We start from the raw sequence: 13,087 nt of genomic DNA, 5'->3' as shown, positions 1-13,087 counted from the left end.
GGGGTCGTCCCCGACCAGGTTCTCCCGATTGTTGGAGAGCTTTGGTTTGGCCGACTCTTGGCGCAGCAAATACCCCGCGCAGCGCACGTACTCCTGTTTTTCGGCTGCACACCACTCTATGTCACGCATTGATCTGATATTGCTGTCTCGAACCCTGCTCCCCAGGCTACTGACGGCAGGCTTCGCCCCACGGACTCTGTCTGATCACTGCCCTTATTGGATACTGTTGTCCTTGCCCTGCAATAGACCTCCCCCGGCCTGGCGCCTGAATCCCGCCTGGCTCCCCTTGGTGTCGGATGGGAACGACATTGAGGGGACCTGGACACAATTCTTTTCTGACAATGAGGGCACTGCCTCCCCGGCTGCGGTGTGGGAGGCGTTTAAACTGTTCGCCAGATCCACTATGATTTCCAAAATCAAGGCTGTTAGAGCGCGGGCTGCCGAGGAGATCTCCAGGGCAACGACAAATCTAATTGAAGCTGAACAGGCCTTTATGGGGGACCCGACTCCGGCACATGAATCTCAGTATAAATTGACCTCTAAAGTCCTTTCCCAACTTGACTACGAGAGGGCGAAATCTAAGCTGTTTTTTCAGAAGCAGAATCTGTTTGCACATGGTGAGCGGGCGGGGAAACTCCTCGCATACTTAGTTCATTGTGAGGATAGGCCCCCGGTAGTTATTACTTTGAAGGATGACCTGGGTAATGAGATCGCTGATCCTGCTGCGGTGACACAGTGTTTCCGCTCATTTTTTAGTACTCTTTACACCTCTAGGGCTCCCGCTGACTGCACTGACATGCATGACTTTCTGGACTCTATTGACTTTCCCACTTTGACACCCGACCAGTTGGCGGCCCTCGAGGCACCCATCTCTGTGGAAGAGATTGCAGCAGCCGTGTCCAAGTTCCCTAGGTCTAAGGCCCCCGGCCTGGACGGCCTCCCGATTGAATTTTTCTCCCAATATTCGGAACTCCTTTCTCCTAAATTATTGGCTTTGTTTCAATCTCTATTCAAAGATGCAACCCTACCCCCTTCTATGCGGGAGGCGCTAATTGTGCTCATTCCCAAGCCGGGCAAGGATGTACACGCCCCAGAGTCTTACCGTCCCATCTCTTTGCTCCCAGTAGATACTAAAATCCTTGCGAAAATTTTATCCCTCCGCCTTAACAAGGTGATCCTTTCACTCATACACTCGGACCAGGCCGGGTTTATGCCTGGGAGGAACACCTCATTTAACCTTCGCCGGTTATTTATGAATCTCCAGGCACGGCACGACGGAATGGGTGGCAGGGTGGTGGTCTCATTGGACACGGCTAAAGCATTTGACTCGGTAGAGTGGCCGTTTCTGTGGACCTGTCTGGACCGATACGGCTTTGGACCTAATTTTATTAAGTGGGTCAAACTTCTATATAGCGCCCCGGTAGCTAGGGTCCTGGCAAATGGCTGGCAGTCGACCGCCTTCCCTTTATCCCGTGGCACTCGACAGGGGTGCCCCCTCTCCCCCCTGCTGTATGCCCTGGCCGCGGAACCTCTGGCGATGGCCATTAGAGCACATCCCGGGATTCGAGGCCTACGTAAGGGACCGTTGGAGGAGAAGATCAGCATGTATGCAGATGACACTTTGTTATATTTGGAGGACTCTCGGGAATCCCTACTCACGGCCCTTTCTTTAATTGAACGGTATGGACGATTCTCCGGTTTTCAGATAAACTGGGATAAGTCACAAATTCTCCCGCTTGACGAGAGCCCACAGGCAATCACCCCCGCAAGCCCAGCCCTACAATGTGTATCCCGCATTAAATACTTAGGGATTCAAGTGACAGCTAACTCAGCAGATTATGTCCCGGATAACGTTCAACCCCTGTTCCCTCTGCTTAAGGCTAAAATTCAAGTATGGTCCAAATTACCTCTGGGAGTGATGGGTAGAGTCAATTTAATTAAAATGATTCTCCTTCCCAAAATACTTTATGTTATATGGCACTCTCCTATTTACCTGCCTCTCAAGCTGTTTAAACAGATGGAATCACTCCTCAAGACCTTTGTTTGGGGTGCTAACCGGCACAAGATCTCCTGGCGCAAACTCAAGAATCCTACAAACCTAGGGGGATTGGCCCTGCCGGATTTTAATCTGTACTATCTGGCAGCTCAGTTGTCCCAGTTCTTTCACATAGATAAAACGGATAGAGAACGTTTTTTGACCCTGCTCTGCCCTGGGTGGGCTCATCCCCTCGGGGACCCCCTCCTAGTTATCCTTAGGGGTGTCAGGGGCTCGCCGGAGCCCTTGTGCCCCAGATCTCTTCTATACCACTATTGTCGGATCTGGGAGGTGGTAGCGTCCAGGCTTCGGTGCCCTCCGTTTCACACATTCACCCCTCTGTGGCATAACAACGCATTACGCGAGTTCCTTTCCATCCCTGACCTGTCGATATGGAGCGGGAGGGGTATTCTTCTCCTTAGCCATATCTCCACGACCACTGGTCTGCGGTCTTACGAGGCCTTGCAGGATCAGTTTGCGATCCAGGGCCCCATGCACTACAGATACTTACAGCTCTCCCATGCCTATAGATCTCAATTCCCTGATGGCCCTCCTGAGCTAGAATCGGTTACCACCCTTGAGATTGTTAAAAGTACAGCACCCAGTCACCTTATTTCCATGTTCTACTCTGAACTTCACACACCTTCCTCGACCACCTTGGCTTTTGCACTTAAGACCCGCTGGGAGCGCAGTGTGGGGGCCATGGAGGATGAGGAATGGGAGGATGCCCTGGAGACGTGCCGCAGAGTGTCGCCAAAACTGTCGGATCGCCTAACTCAGACCTTTATAATACACCAGGCTTATCTCACCCCACTTAGACTGTCCAAATATCACCCTGACTTGGTCCCTTCTTGTCCTATGTGTGGAGACCCTGACGCCTCCTTCTTTCATCTCTTGTGGAGCTGTCCCCAATTACAGACTCTATGGCAACAAGTAGTCACATTCCTCCATGACAAGATGGGGTCTCCTCTGCAACTCTCCCCTAAGGAGTGTCTCCTGGGGGTTTACCCAGATGGAGAGATGCCCAAATCCACTGTCATATTTCTTCAGGAAACTTTGTTTATAGTACGTAAACTGATAGCCAGGAGGTGGATGAGACCTACTCCTCCTACTCTAGGTTTGTGGATTAAGGAGGTTAATAGTGTCATCCCATTTCATAAACTTCTATATAAACATAGGGGGTGCCCTCAGAAGTTCAACAAGATTTGGGACAAATGGGTGCAGTGCCCTGATACGGCTCGGTAATGCAGTGGGTAACTATTCTATGTTGACCGCCCCTGGTAAATCAATATTTTCTGTTCGAGGGTTGGATCGCCGGAGAGCCACTGACTATTGTTTTGTTTTTTACTATGTCTGTTCTGTCTCTCGTTGCTGATCATTTTGTATATTTGTATTTTTGTACCCCAATGTGTTATGAACCTGATTGCAGTTTCAATGCACGGTTTATTTTTGTATTGTACCAAAATTTCAATAAACCTCACTGTTTTGAAAATAAAAAAAAAACGGAAGTTCCACTTCTGGGTGAAACTCCGCTTCAAATTCACATATTCTCCACAAATCATCAGTTACGATTGATTAGGATTATAAAGATTTGGACATAATTGATGAATATGTGTATTTGATCCATACCAATGGGAAAACTGTGTGTAGCACCCTCCTAGGTAGGTGCTAGGCAAAGCATATATGTGACCCTCTTCTGCTTATCAGGAGGGTCTGATCTTTTAGTTAGCCTGTCACATGCTTCTAGGAGGGACCTGTTGAGTCTGGTGAGTCTCCCCACTGTATTCAATGAGGGACCTTGCTGGACAGTGGAGGAAACTTAGCCAATAGCACACCAGGGTTTATGACTGTCCCAGTGGATGGGCATTGCTGCAAAGCATCCTGTGATTGGGAATAAATCCGGAGGGAGCATGTGACAGGGGGTCTTTGGGCAGGAAGTCAGGTGCCAGGAGGAGGGTGACGGCTGTCTCTCCTCCTGTTGCTGAGGAAGGTGATCCAGGCAGTCGGCCTAGGGACCTGGGATTGAGCTGTGCTGCAGAAGGATCCAGTGTGTGCTGACCAAGTAGAGCTACTGGGCAGAATACTTCTGGAAAAACAGTATTGTGAGTACTTAGGCATCTGCCCAGGGGTCCTAAGAGAGGGGACCACTCCAGAGGGGTCAAGGGGATCCAGAAGTCAGCTAACCCAGAGTGATACAGTAAAGGGGGTGCCAAGTTGTTAAGCCCTGAAGATAAGAGGGTAAAGGGGGCACCAGGAAGGGCCCTGAAGTTGCTCAGCAGTGCAGTCTTCTATAAAAGACAGTTACCTCAGGAAAGGAGTGCCTATGGAAGCTAAAAGGACTCTTTCTCAGTCAAAGGCAAAGCAAAGTAAGCGGCCTAGCCGTGACCAGCGTCAGTCAGCATTAACCAGCGTCAGTCAGCATTTTCTATATCGTCCCAGTATATTGTGCATAGTTCAGTTTAATTGGAGTATTCCACTCATCCCTTCTCCTATCCAAGTTCCTAATAAAACATAAAAACCAAAGAAACTGAACTGGTCCTTGTCTGAGGTGAAAACACTTGGAAACATGTCAGAATGGTCTACTGTTGCTAATGGTAACCCAGGAGAACCCACACACAGCAGCTCCCATGGGAGTAGTGCTACATGTGTAAGTGCATGTGCATGACCTCGAACAGTGTGAATTCAAGGCTGTGCATTCACACCCACGCTGCTGTCCAATTGGGAGCAGTGGTTGTGTCTGTGCAGCACGGGGATGCATAGAATACCTGTGCATCCCTTCTGGACAACACAGCCCTTGCATTGGGCATACACTATAGTACACCTTTGTGAAGGTCTCTTAGAGATCTGTAAAATATTGAAACGTTTTGGATAGAGTAGTGTAGGGTCAGAACCCCATGCAGGTTTCTATTGCTCTGTATCCCTGTTAGTGAGAGCTACTCTGTGTATTTGTTTATAAGTGTGTTAAAATGGAACTTTGTAACTTCATGTACACAGGCAGGTTAAGGGCTCTTTCACACGGCCGCTCCGCTTGTCCGCAAATCATCCTATTTTTTTGCGGACATAATGTAAGTCAATGGCACTGCGGATGTCAGCGGAATACCATCCGCTGACATCCGATTTTCTTCCTTTCAGTTCTGTTCCGTTTTTTGGAACGGAACAGAACCCTATTTTTTCATCCGTGTAAAAAATCGGAAAGGAAGGAAAATCGGATGTCAGCGGTGTCATCCGCTGACATCCGCAATGCCATAGACTTACATTATGTCCGCATATCATCCGCAAACGGATGGGATGATATTTAGGCACACGGAGCGGATGACACAAATGTCATCCGCTCCGTGAAAAAAAAAGTCCCGCAGCAAACTAAAGCAGTGGAGCGGCCGTCTGAAAGAGCCCTAACTCAGTAACTAATCCGGGTGTTTCTGAATTCAGGGCTTACATGCCCCTGAACCCATATAGCCCTAAACGCAAGTACTGCTTGGAAGAGTGTGAAGGTGTCATATATTTCAGCCTATCATAGATTTTGACAGGTTGCTGGCAGTGAGCTGTATGCTGGACCTGTTCCTCCCAGACACTCGAAAACATTGTAAAGGGGTTACCATATGCATGAAACCTAAGATGTTACAAAGAACAGGAATATAGGGTAAATATTTCATTGAGAAGACCTATTTGGGTGACGACTGTCTAAATTGGAAATTTCCTGGCCCTACCTCATGTCAGGACACAATTGGTTAATACCTCCTCTGGAGCCCACAGGACCACCTCTTCCTAGCTAAATAAAAGACAGCTTCTCCCCCACTGAAGTGTTCTTTTTTTTGATCATGCTCCATGCCACTTGTGGATTGCAGTTGGTAAAGTGCTTTGGTTACTGCAAGTATATTACCCTGCCGAACCTATGTTCAGCCTCTCATGGTGTTGGAAGACCCTTAATGTTGGATGGTAAACCCTCCTAAAACTGGGTGCCCTGTGTGCCAGGCGGCGGGCAATTGGTGCTTAGATAGCAGGAATATTCTACAGGTGTGGTATTACTAAGCTCTGCAATGTCACCTGAGAGAGTTGCGGGATTCAAGAAAGCTATTGCGGCAAACATTGAGGAAGCAGCGGATTCTTTGAGTAGATCCGAATGGGCCTATGTGCTGGACCCTACCCCCGCGAATTATCATTTATGGCGATATTCCCAGAGAGCCTATGAGCTTGCCCTGATGGATAAGACCCAGAAGAGGCTTCAGTACCAATCCCAGCGCATCTTTGAATCTGGAGACCAGAATGGAAGACTTCTTGCCTTTTTGGCAAGGCCCATTCCGGACCCGGTCACTTTACCCCTTATTTTTGATAGGCATAATCAGCCGTGCTCCTCTACTGAGGAGATACTTCAATCCTTCCTCCTGTATTATGCTGACCTTTACACATCCAGAGCCCACTATACACCTCCCGAACTGTATGAGTATGTAGACTCCGATACCATTCCGCAGTCTTACTTACGCCCAAAGTTCCAGTCTGGATGAGCCGATCAGGAGGAGATAGAGCTTGCAATTAAAACTTTCCCCAAACACAAGACTCCAGGTCCTGATGGTTTCCCGGTGGAATGGTATTTGCACCATTGGGAGCTATTGTTGCCTCGTCTTTTGGCCTTTTATAAAGTTATCTATGACGCGGGTCGTTTACCGGACTCGTTGCATGAAGCCCTCATAGTTCTGATCCCCAAGCCACACAAAGATTTGAAGTATTGTGATTCCTACCGCCCAATATCTCTGATTTATGTAGAGCTTAAAGCGGAGTTACGGCCACAAAATCGACATAATCGATTTTGTGGCCATCCGCTTGCTTTTCTTCACCTGAAAAGGAAATGGATAGTTAGGATTTATTTTTTTTTTACTTAGCTTGTTATTGTAGAAAGATATACTCACCTTTCTCCCACTTCCTCCCTCGGCGGCCGCGGCCCGCGCCGTCACTTCCGGTTTGCAATGATTCCTGGGAGCTGAATGTCATCGCTCCCAGGAATCAATGCGACGTCACTTCCGGTGCGACGCCGCATTCCCTGCTAAACAGCTTCTGGGCATGCCAAGAAGCTGTGGAGGAATGCAGCGCCGCACCGGAAGTGACGAGAGGGGCCGGTGCAGGCGCATTCTGGGAGAAGAAGACACGGAAAAGGACGCCGAAGAGGATCGCGCTGGCTTCAGCTGCCCACAACAGAGATGGCAACGCTAGAGAAGAAATTTTAAAAGTGAGTATTTCTTCTTGCAGGTAAGTGCGAACCGGGACAGATCAGAGGCTAGCCATTGTGGAACGTACTAGCCCTGACTGTCCCGGGGGTATGTTCATTGAAATTTTTTTTTTGTGGCCGGAACTCCGCTTTAAGATTCTATCTAAGATTCTTGCCTTAAGACTTAATAAGGTGGTCAGAACCATAGTGGGGGTGGATCAAACCGGTTTCACCCCGGGACGCTCTGTGTATACTAATATCCGTCGTCTGTTTACCAATCTTCAGGTGCCGGCCTATTATCCCTTGCCTAGAGTGGTGCTGTCGCTCGATACGCAGAAAGTATTCAACTTTGTGGAGTGGCCATACTTATTCTACGTACTGGAGAAGTTTGGATTTGGGAGAGTATTCCTTACTTGGATAAGGATCTATATGACCAACCTCTGGCCCGTATTCAGGTGAATGGGTCGGTATCCAAGCCACTACACATAGGGGTACACGGCAGGGCTGCCCTTTGTCGCTGCTCCTTTTAGCGATCGCTATAGAACCTTTGGCGCAGCTACTCCGTAATTCCACGGAGATTCATGGTATGCATATCGGTACTCTGGAAGAACGAGTGTTGCTTTACGCAGATGACATGCTGCTCTACTTATCTGACCCATACAACACGCTTATGAAGGTCCTCAGACTTATCCAAGACTTTGGTACATTCTCTGGTTTTAGGATTAACTGGTCCAAGTCCAGTCTGTTTCCGCTGGATGTGGACGTTCCTCTTTCCTTACCTACCGGATGCCCTTTGCGAGTCACTATGTCCTTCCGTTATCTGGGTGTTCCGGTGCAGCAGCCTCTTTCTATGTATGTAACGGATAATCTTCTCCCCTGCCTAGCCCTCTTTAAATCTAAAGTGGATCACTGGAAGCATCTGCCGCTGACTCTGACCGGGCGGGTAAATTTGTTTAAAATGAATATGCTACCAAAATTCTTATATATCTTGGCGAACTGCCCCATTTTCATACAGAATCAGTTTTTTAAAGAATTTGATTCTCTTATCTCTGCATTCCTGTGGTACCCCAAGACGCACAGACTTTTGATTAACACACTTCAGCAGCCTGTATCTCTCGGAGGCCTGGCTTTGCCGAACCTGCGCCTCTATTATTATGCTTCGCAACTGGTGCACATCCATGGATGGCTTTTCCCCCCAACGAAAGTGGAAGCGGCGGTGTTGTGTCTTCCTATGAAACTCTGACAAACCTCATTTACCGACGCTCCGTTGCTCCCTTTGCGGGTACAGCACTCCTGGAGTCCTCCCTTAAGATCTACACTAGATGTGCCTCCCTGGTACAGGACCCTGTGGTGTTTAATCTCGCCTAATCAACCTTTGTGGTGTAACCCCAGTCTCCCACATTTTTACGATTCTCAGGATGCTACTGCATGGGCGGGGCAGGGTCTCAAATATGCCCACCAGTTGTTCTCCGATGGAATCTTTAAAACGTTCCGGCAGTTTCAGCTGGACTTTCAGACGCCTGGCTCCTGGCACTATCGATACTTACAGTTGCGGCATGTGGCTGCGGCTCAATTTGGGTATGGCCCAGTATCTCTTGCTAACTCCTTGTTGGAAAAGGAACTGTTGTGCAATGTACACACTAAACTAATCAGCTACTACTATAGTGTTCTGATTCGTAGTGTACCGTCTCGACTAGATGCCATTAGAGCCGGGTGGGTGAGAGATATTCCAGATTTGTCGGAGGACGATTGGGAGGAATTGCTCAACACATACTTCACAACAGCAATATCCACTAGGGATAGGCTGATCCAGTTGCAGATCTTTTATCGAACATATTATACTCCCCATAGACTATTCCTCATGAAACACAGGGCTAATGCGGAGTGCCATAAATGCCGCAAAATGATGGGTGATTTGCTTCACATGTTGTGGGGTTGTGATAAAATTAGGCCCTTCTGGTCTCAGGTTACCCACTTTGTTTCCACGCACTTTGATCTTCTTAATGTGTATACCCCAAATGGTGCATCTTGGGAATCCTGGAAGACATAGGTCTTCAGTCTAGTCAGAAACAATTCCTTAGACTTTTATTGTTTTATGCTAGAAAGACGGTTGTGATGCAATGGATCAGTACTAAGTCTGAATCTTTGGAAAAATATGATCTATCAAGTTCTCCCATTGTAAAAATTGACATATGAAGCTAGAGGTTGCCCGGAGAAGTTTTAAAATTTGGGGTGGATGGGTAGATAAGGTTGAAACTTGTGCTGCAGAGGAGGTTTAAATTCCTCCTTGTGAGGACGGAGGGGCGTGTGAGCACGGAGGGACTATTCCTGTCGCCAGGGGAGGACTGGGCCAGGGGGCACGGGGGCAATTGCCCCCTGGGCCGCTCTGATGCCCTTTAAAAAGGCTGCACCACTTCTGCTATAAACATGCCTAAAGGGTTCCTGGGAAAGGGAAGTAAAAAGTCCCTGGTGCTGATCTACTGAGTGTGGGTTGAAGACAAGGACAGAGGGTAGGCTTCCCCCCAGCATGGATTGTGTAAACTGTGTCTGAGCAGAGACCAGTTTAATCCCCCACTGGAGACTCTCCTACCCCCGGCCAGCCCCAACCAAGCTGTCCCAGCTACCCCCAACTGCCCCCCTGCTGGCCAGGGTGGGAACCAGGATTCAGCCGGTGAGTAGAGAGTACTGGGAGCAGAGCTTCAACCTGAAAATGAGGCTCAGGAGGAGGGCAGGAAGAGGGAGAATGGGAGCAGGTTCGAGTCGCTTCACCCTGGTCCTTTGGTTTGTACTTGCCCCCTGGGCTGAAAGTTGCCAGTCTGCCCTTGCCTGTCGCCGTATACCACATAGGAGATTCTTCGCTATAATGACCTTTTTGTTACTCCTTTTTGTTTGATACCCAGAACTTGACCATATCTCTGTGCATTTGATTCGATAGACCGACTGTTTTCTGGTTTTTGTTTTCCCCTTTTTCTTTATCTATTTTCTATAGTGCTATTATATTTTATTGTACTATAACTCAGCACTCGTTTATTATTTATATCTGCCGTTTTCTACTGCTGTCACAATTACCAACAGTGTCTTGAATGATTTCTGCCAAGAGAGTATTTGTTATGTATGACTGGAAAAATGTAATAAAGTTGAAGTTTAAAAAAAAAAAGATTTGTTGCTGGTTGCTTCCCTGCTGTGCTGTGTTCCCGGGGGTTAGACAGTCTGACTGTTTTTTGTCTCAGATTTTGTGTCTCCTGTCTGCCTCTGGAAGGGCTGCCTGGCCTCACCTGCTGCTGCTTCTGAAATAAGTAGATTAAAGCAGATGGGTTTAAAAGGGACAGGGTACCTGTTTTTTCTTGTTGAGAGGATTAAGATTTTTTTTCTTTTTTGCGTGAGCTCACCACACCTGTCAGTGGCACAAAAGACTAGCAAAAGGTAGGGGGGGAGAGGCCACGTGGGACATGTTTTTAAAAGAGTGCTCAAGGAATGCAAAGTGTGGTGTTCTGCATTGTTAGGAGCAGAAGCCCTAAACGCAAACACTCCAGAAAACATAAGACCCGCCACTGGTCATCTCCTGACCAGGACAATCGGCATTCCTCGGATTCCCTCACAGAGCGGCTTTCATGCTCTTCAAGCAGCTCACGTGGCAATGGCTCACATGTGTTTAAATCAGCGCAATATAAAATGCCTTGCCCAGCCCTAAATGCATGCTGGACCTGCATGCAGTCTGCAGTGACGGGAAATTAATTTGCATGGATTGCCTCAAATGACAAGTGTAGCACCCTCCTAGGTAGGTGCTAGTGAGAGAGTATAGTTTTTGGCTCTGTCTGCTTATCAGAGGAGTTGCAGATAAATCTATATTTCTCTCTGCCTATCAGGGAGCAGGATCTAATAGTGAGGTCTGCTCATTGTGCTCAGTATGCGATTCATTCAGTCTGAAGAGTGTTTCACGCTGGTCCAATAGGGAGGCATGTTAGACAGTGGGAGGAAACCTGACCAATGAGTACACAGGCCTTGATACAGTCCCAGTGATTGGTAGAGACTGGCTGTCTCAGTGCATTATGGGACACTGTATAAAAGCCAGGAGCACATGTGCTGCGGGGTCTTTGGCTGGTGAGCAGAGTCCCGGAGGGAGGGTGGTGGCTGCCTCCTCCCCTGTAGCAGTGGCACATGGTCCCAGGCAGTCAGCCTGGGGACCAGAGGAAAGGAACTGAACCCAGAGGTCCAGGAGAACTGACTGGAGGGGTAGAGACACTGGAGACCCTCGAAAAAAACAGTTTCGTGAGTACAGGGGATCGTGTCTAGGGGCCTGACCTGAGGGGGAGCCATCCCGGTGTAGGATAGTCAGAGGACGGTTGTCAGTCTGCGGAGTGAAAGGGGATACTAGGCAGGTATCCTGAAGATAATCTACCCAACTAAGTCATCTGTGTAGAGACTTAACCTAAATTCATCTAGTGGCAAGATGAATCTGCAGCCGGGCTGCATCTTCAGACAGGAGTCCTCATCCATTGTGAATTGTTTATTTGGAGTATCCCACTCTTCCCTTCTCCCATCCCTAATTTAACTAAAACACCAAAAACATCTACATACCCCTGGACTGATCATTGACTGAGCCAAGAAGTAAAGTGTTAATCTGTGAATGCCAATGTTGCTAACGGTAACCCAGGGGGACCCGAGAGTGTATTATCCAGCAGTCCTCAAGGGGGCAGTGCTACACAATGGATAAGGAAGTGGATGCACAAATTTCAAAGCCTAGAAGCTGTAGTGGAAAGTATGCGGCAAAGATTCATGCCACAGGCAAGACGCAGGCCCGACCATCACAAAAAGCACGCAAATATTTCCAAATGTGAAAAAGGAAGGGCCTTTTTTTCCCATAATGACAGAGTTAAAAGCTCATTGATGAAGAATGGTAGCGATCTGAGAAGACCAAATTACAGTAAAAGTATCCAAGCTTTATCCAATGAAGCTGGCTGATGCATGTTTAAGCAACGCACGTCCAGGAGTGCATGGGACCTGCCAGCGTCTGGTGTGCAAATTTCTTTGCCTTTAAATAACATTAGGGATCCTATGGTCTGAAAAGTGGACCTGGTTAACACCAGACGCAGTCCAATGCATTTTCAAAAGTCAAAAATGCATGAACAGTGTTTACCATAGATTCCAATGGCCCATGTCACACCAGTGCAGTGTGTTCCAGTACAGTCAACTAAAGGAGAAAATGTTGAATTTTTTTCTGTATGGAACACATCTGTAACATGGCAAAACGCAATAAAAAAGCATCTGAACACTTTTTAAAATGTGCATGCAGAAAGGCCCCTTCAACTCAGAAGTTGTGGTGAACTGGCCGGCAGACTTGCAGAAAACCTATATTGTGGCAGGTTTTTTGCCTGTTGACTAGCAACAACGTTACCTGTGATGTTTAAATCAATAAGAAATGGACTTTAAATTCAAGTGGAACCTGCGGGCATGGAAATGGTTCTGGAGCGCTTGAACATGGCTGCTGACTTTTGGCCGAGGCTTCAATAGACCTAGTTTTAGGTCTGGCACATTAGGTCACACTGAGAGCTTTGTGGTTGTGCCACTGGAGGGTGGAGGGGGATAAGCCCTTTGTAACATTCCCCATAATAGGAGGTTGTTGTTTGGCAAAACGCTGGATGAAGCGAGTGACTGACAGAAGAAATGTCGAGATTGTGGCCACAGCCTAACAAGAGGAAGCAGCTGCCTTTTTGCTCAAGTTGGTCAATCTTTAGAAGGGTTCAGGAGGCCAAATCTTATAGGGCAGGCTGAAACTTACCAGATCACAGTGAAGGGAGCTCAAACTTCCTTTTTACATGGAGTCAAATCCAGAGCAGGCTGCTACACATCTG

Source organism: Pelophylax lessonae (assembly GCF_965119305.1).
Source record: "Pelophylax lessonae genome assembly, chromosome: 13".
Classification (NCBI taxonomy): Eukaryota; Metazoa; Chordata; class Amphibia; order Anura; family Ranidae; genus Pelophylax; species Pelophylax lessonae.
Note: the sequence above shows the minus strand (reverse complement) of the source record.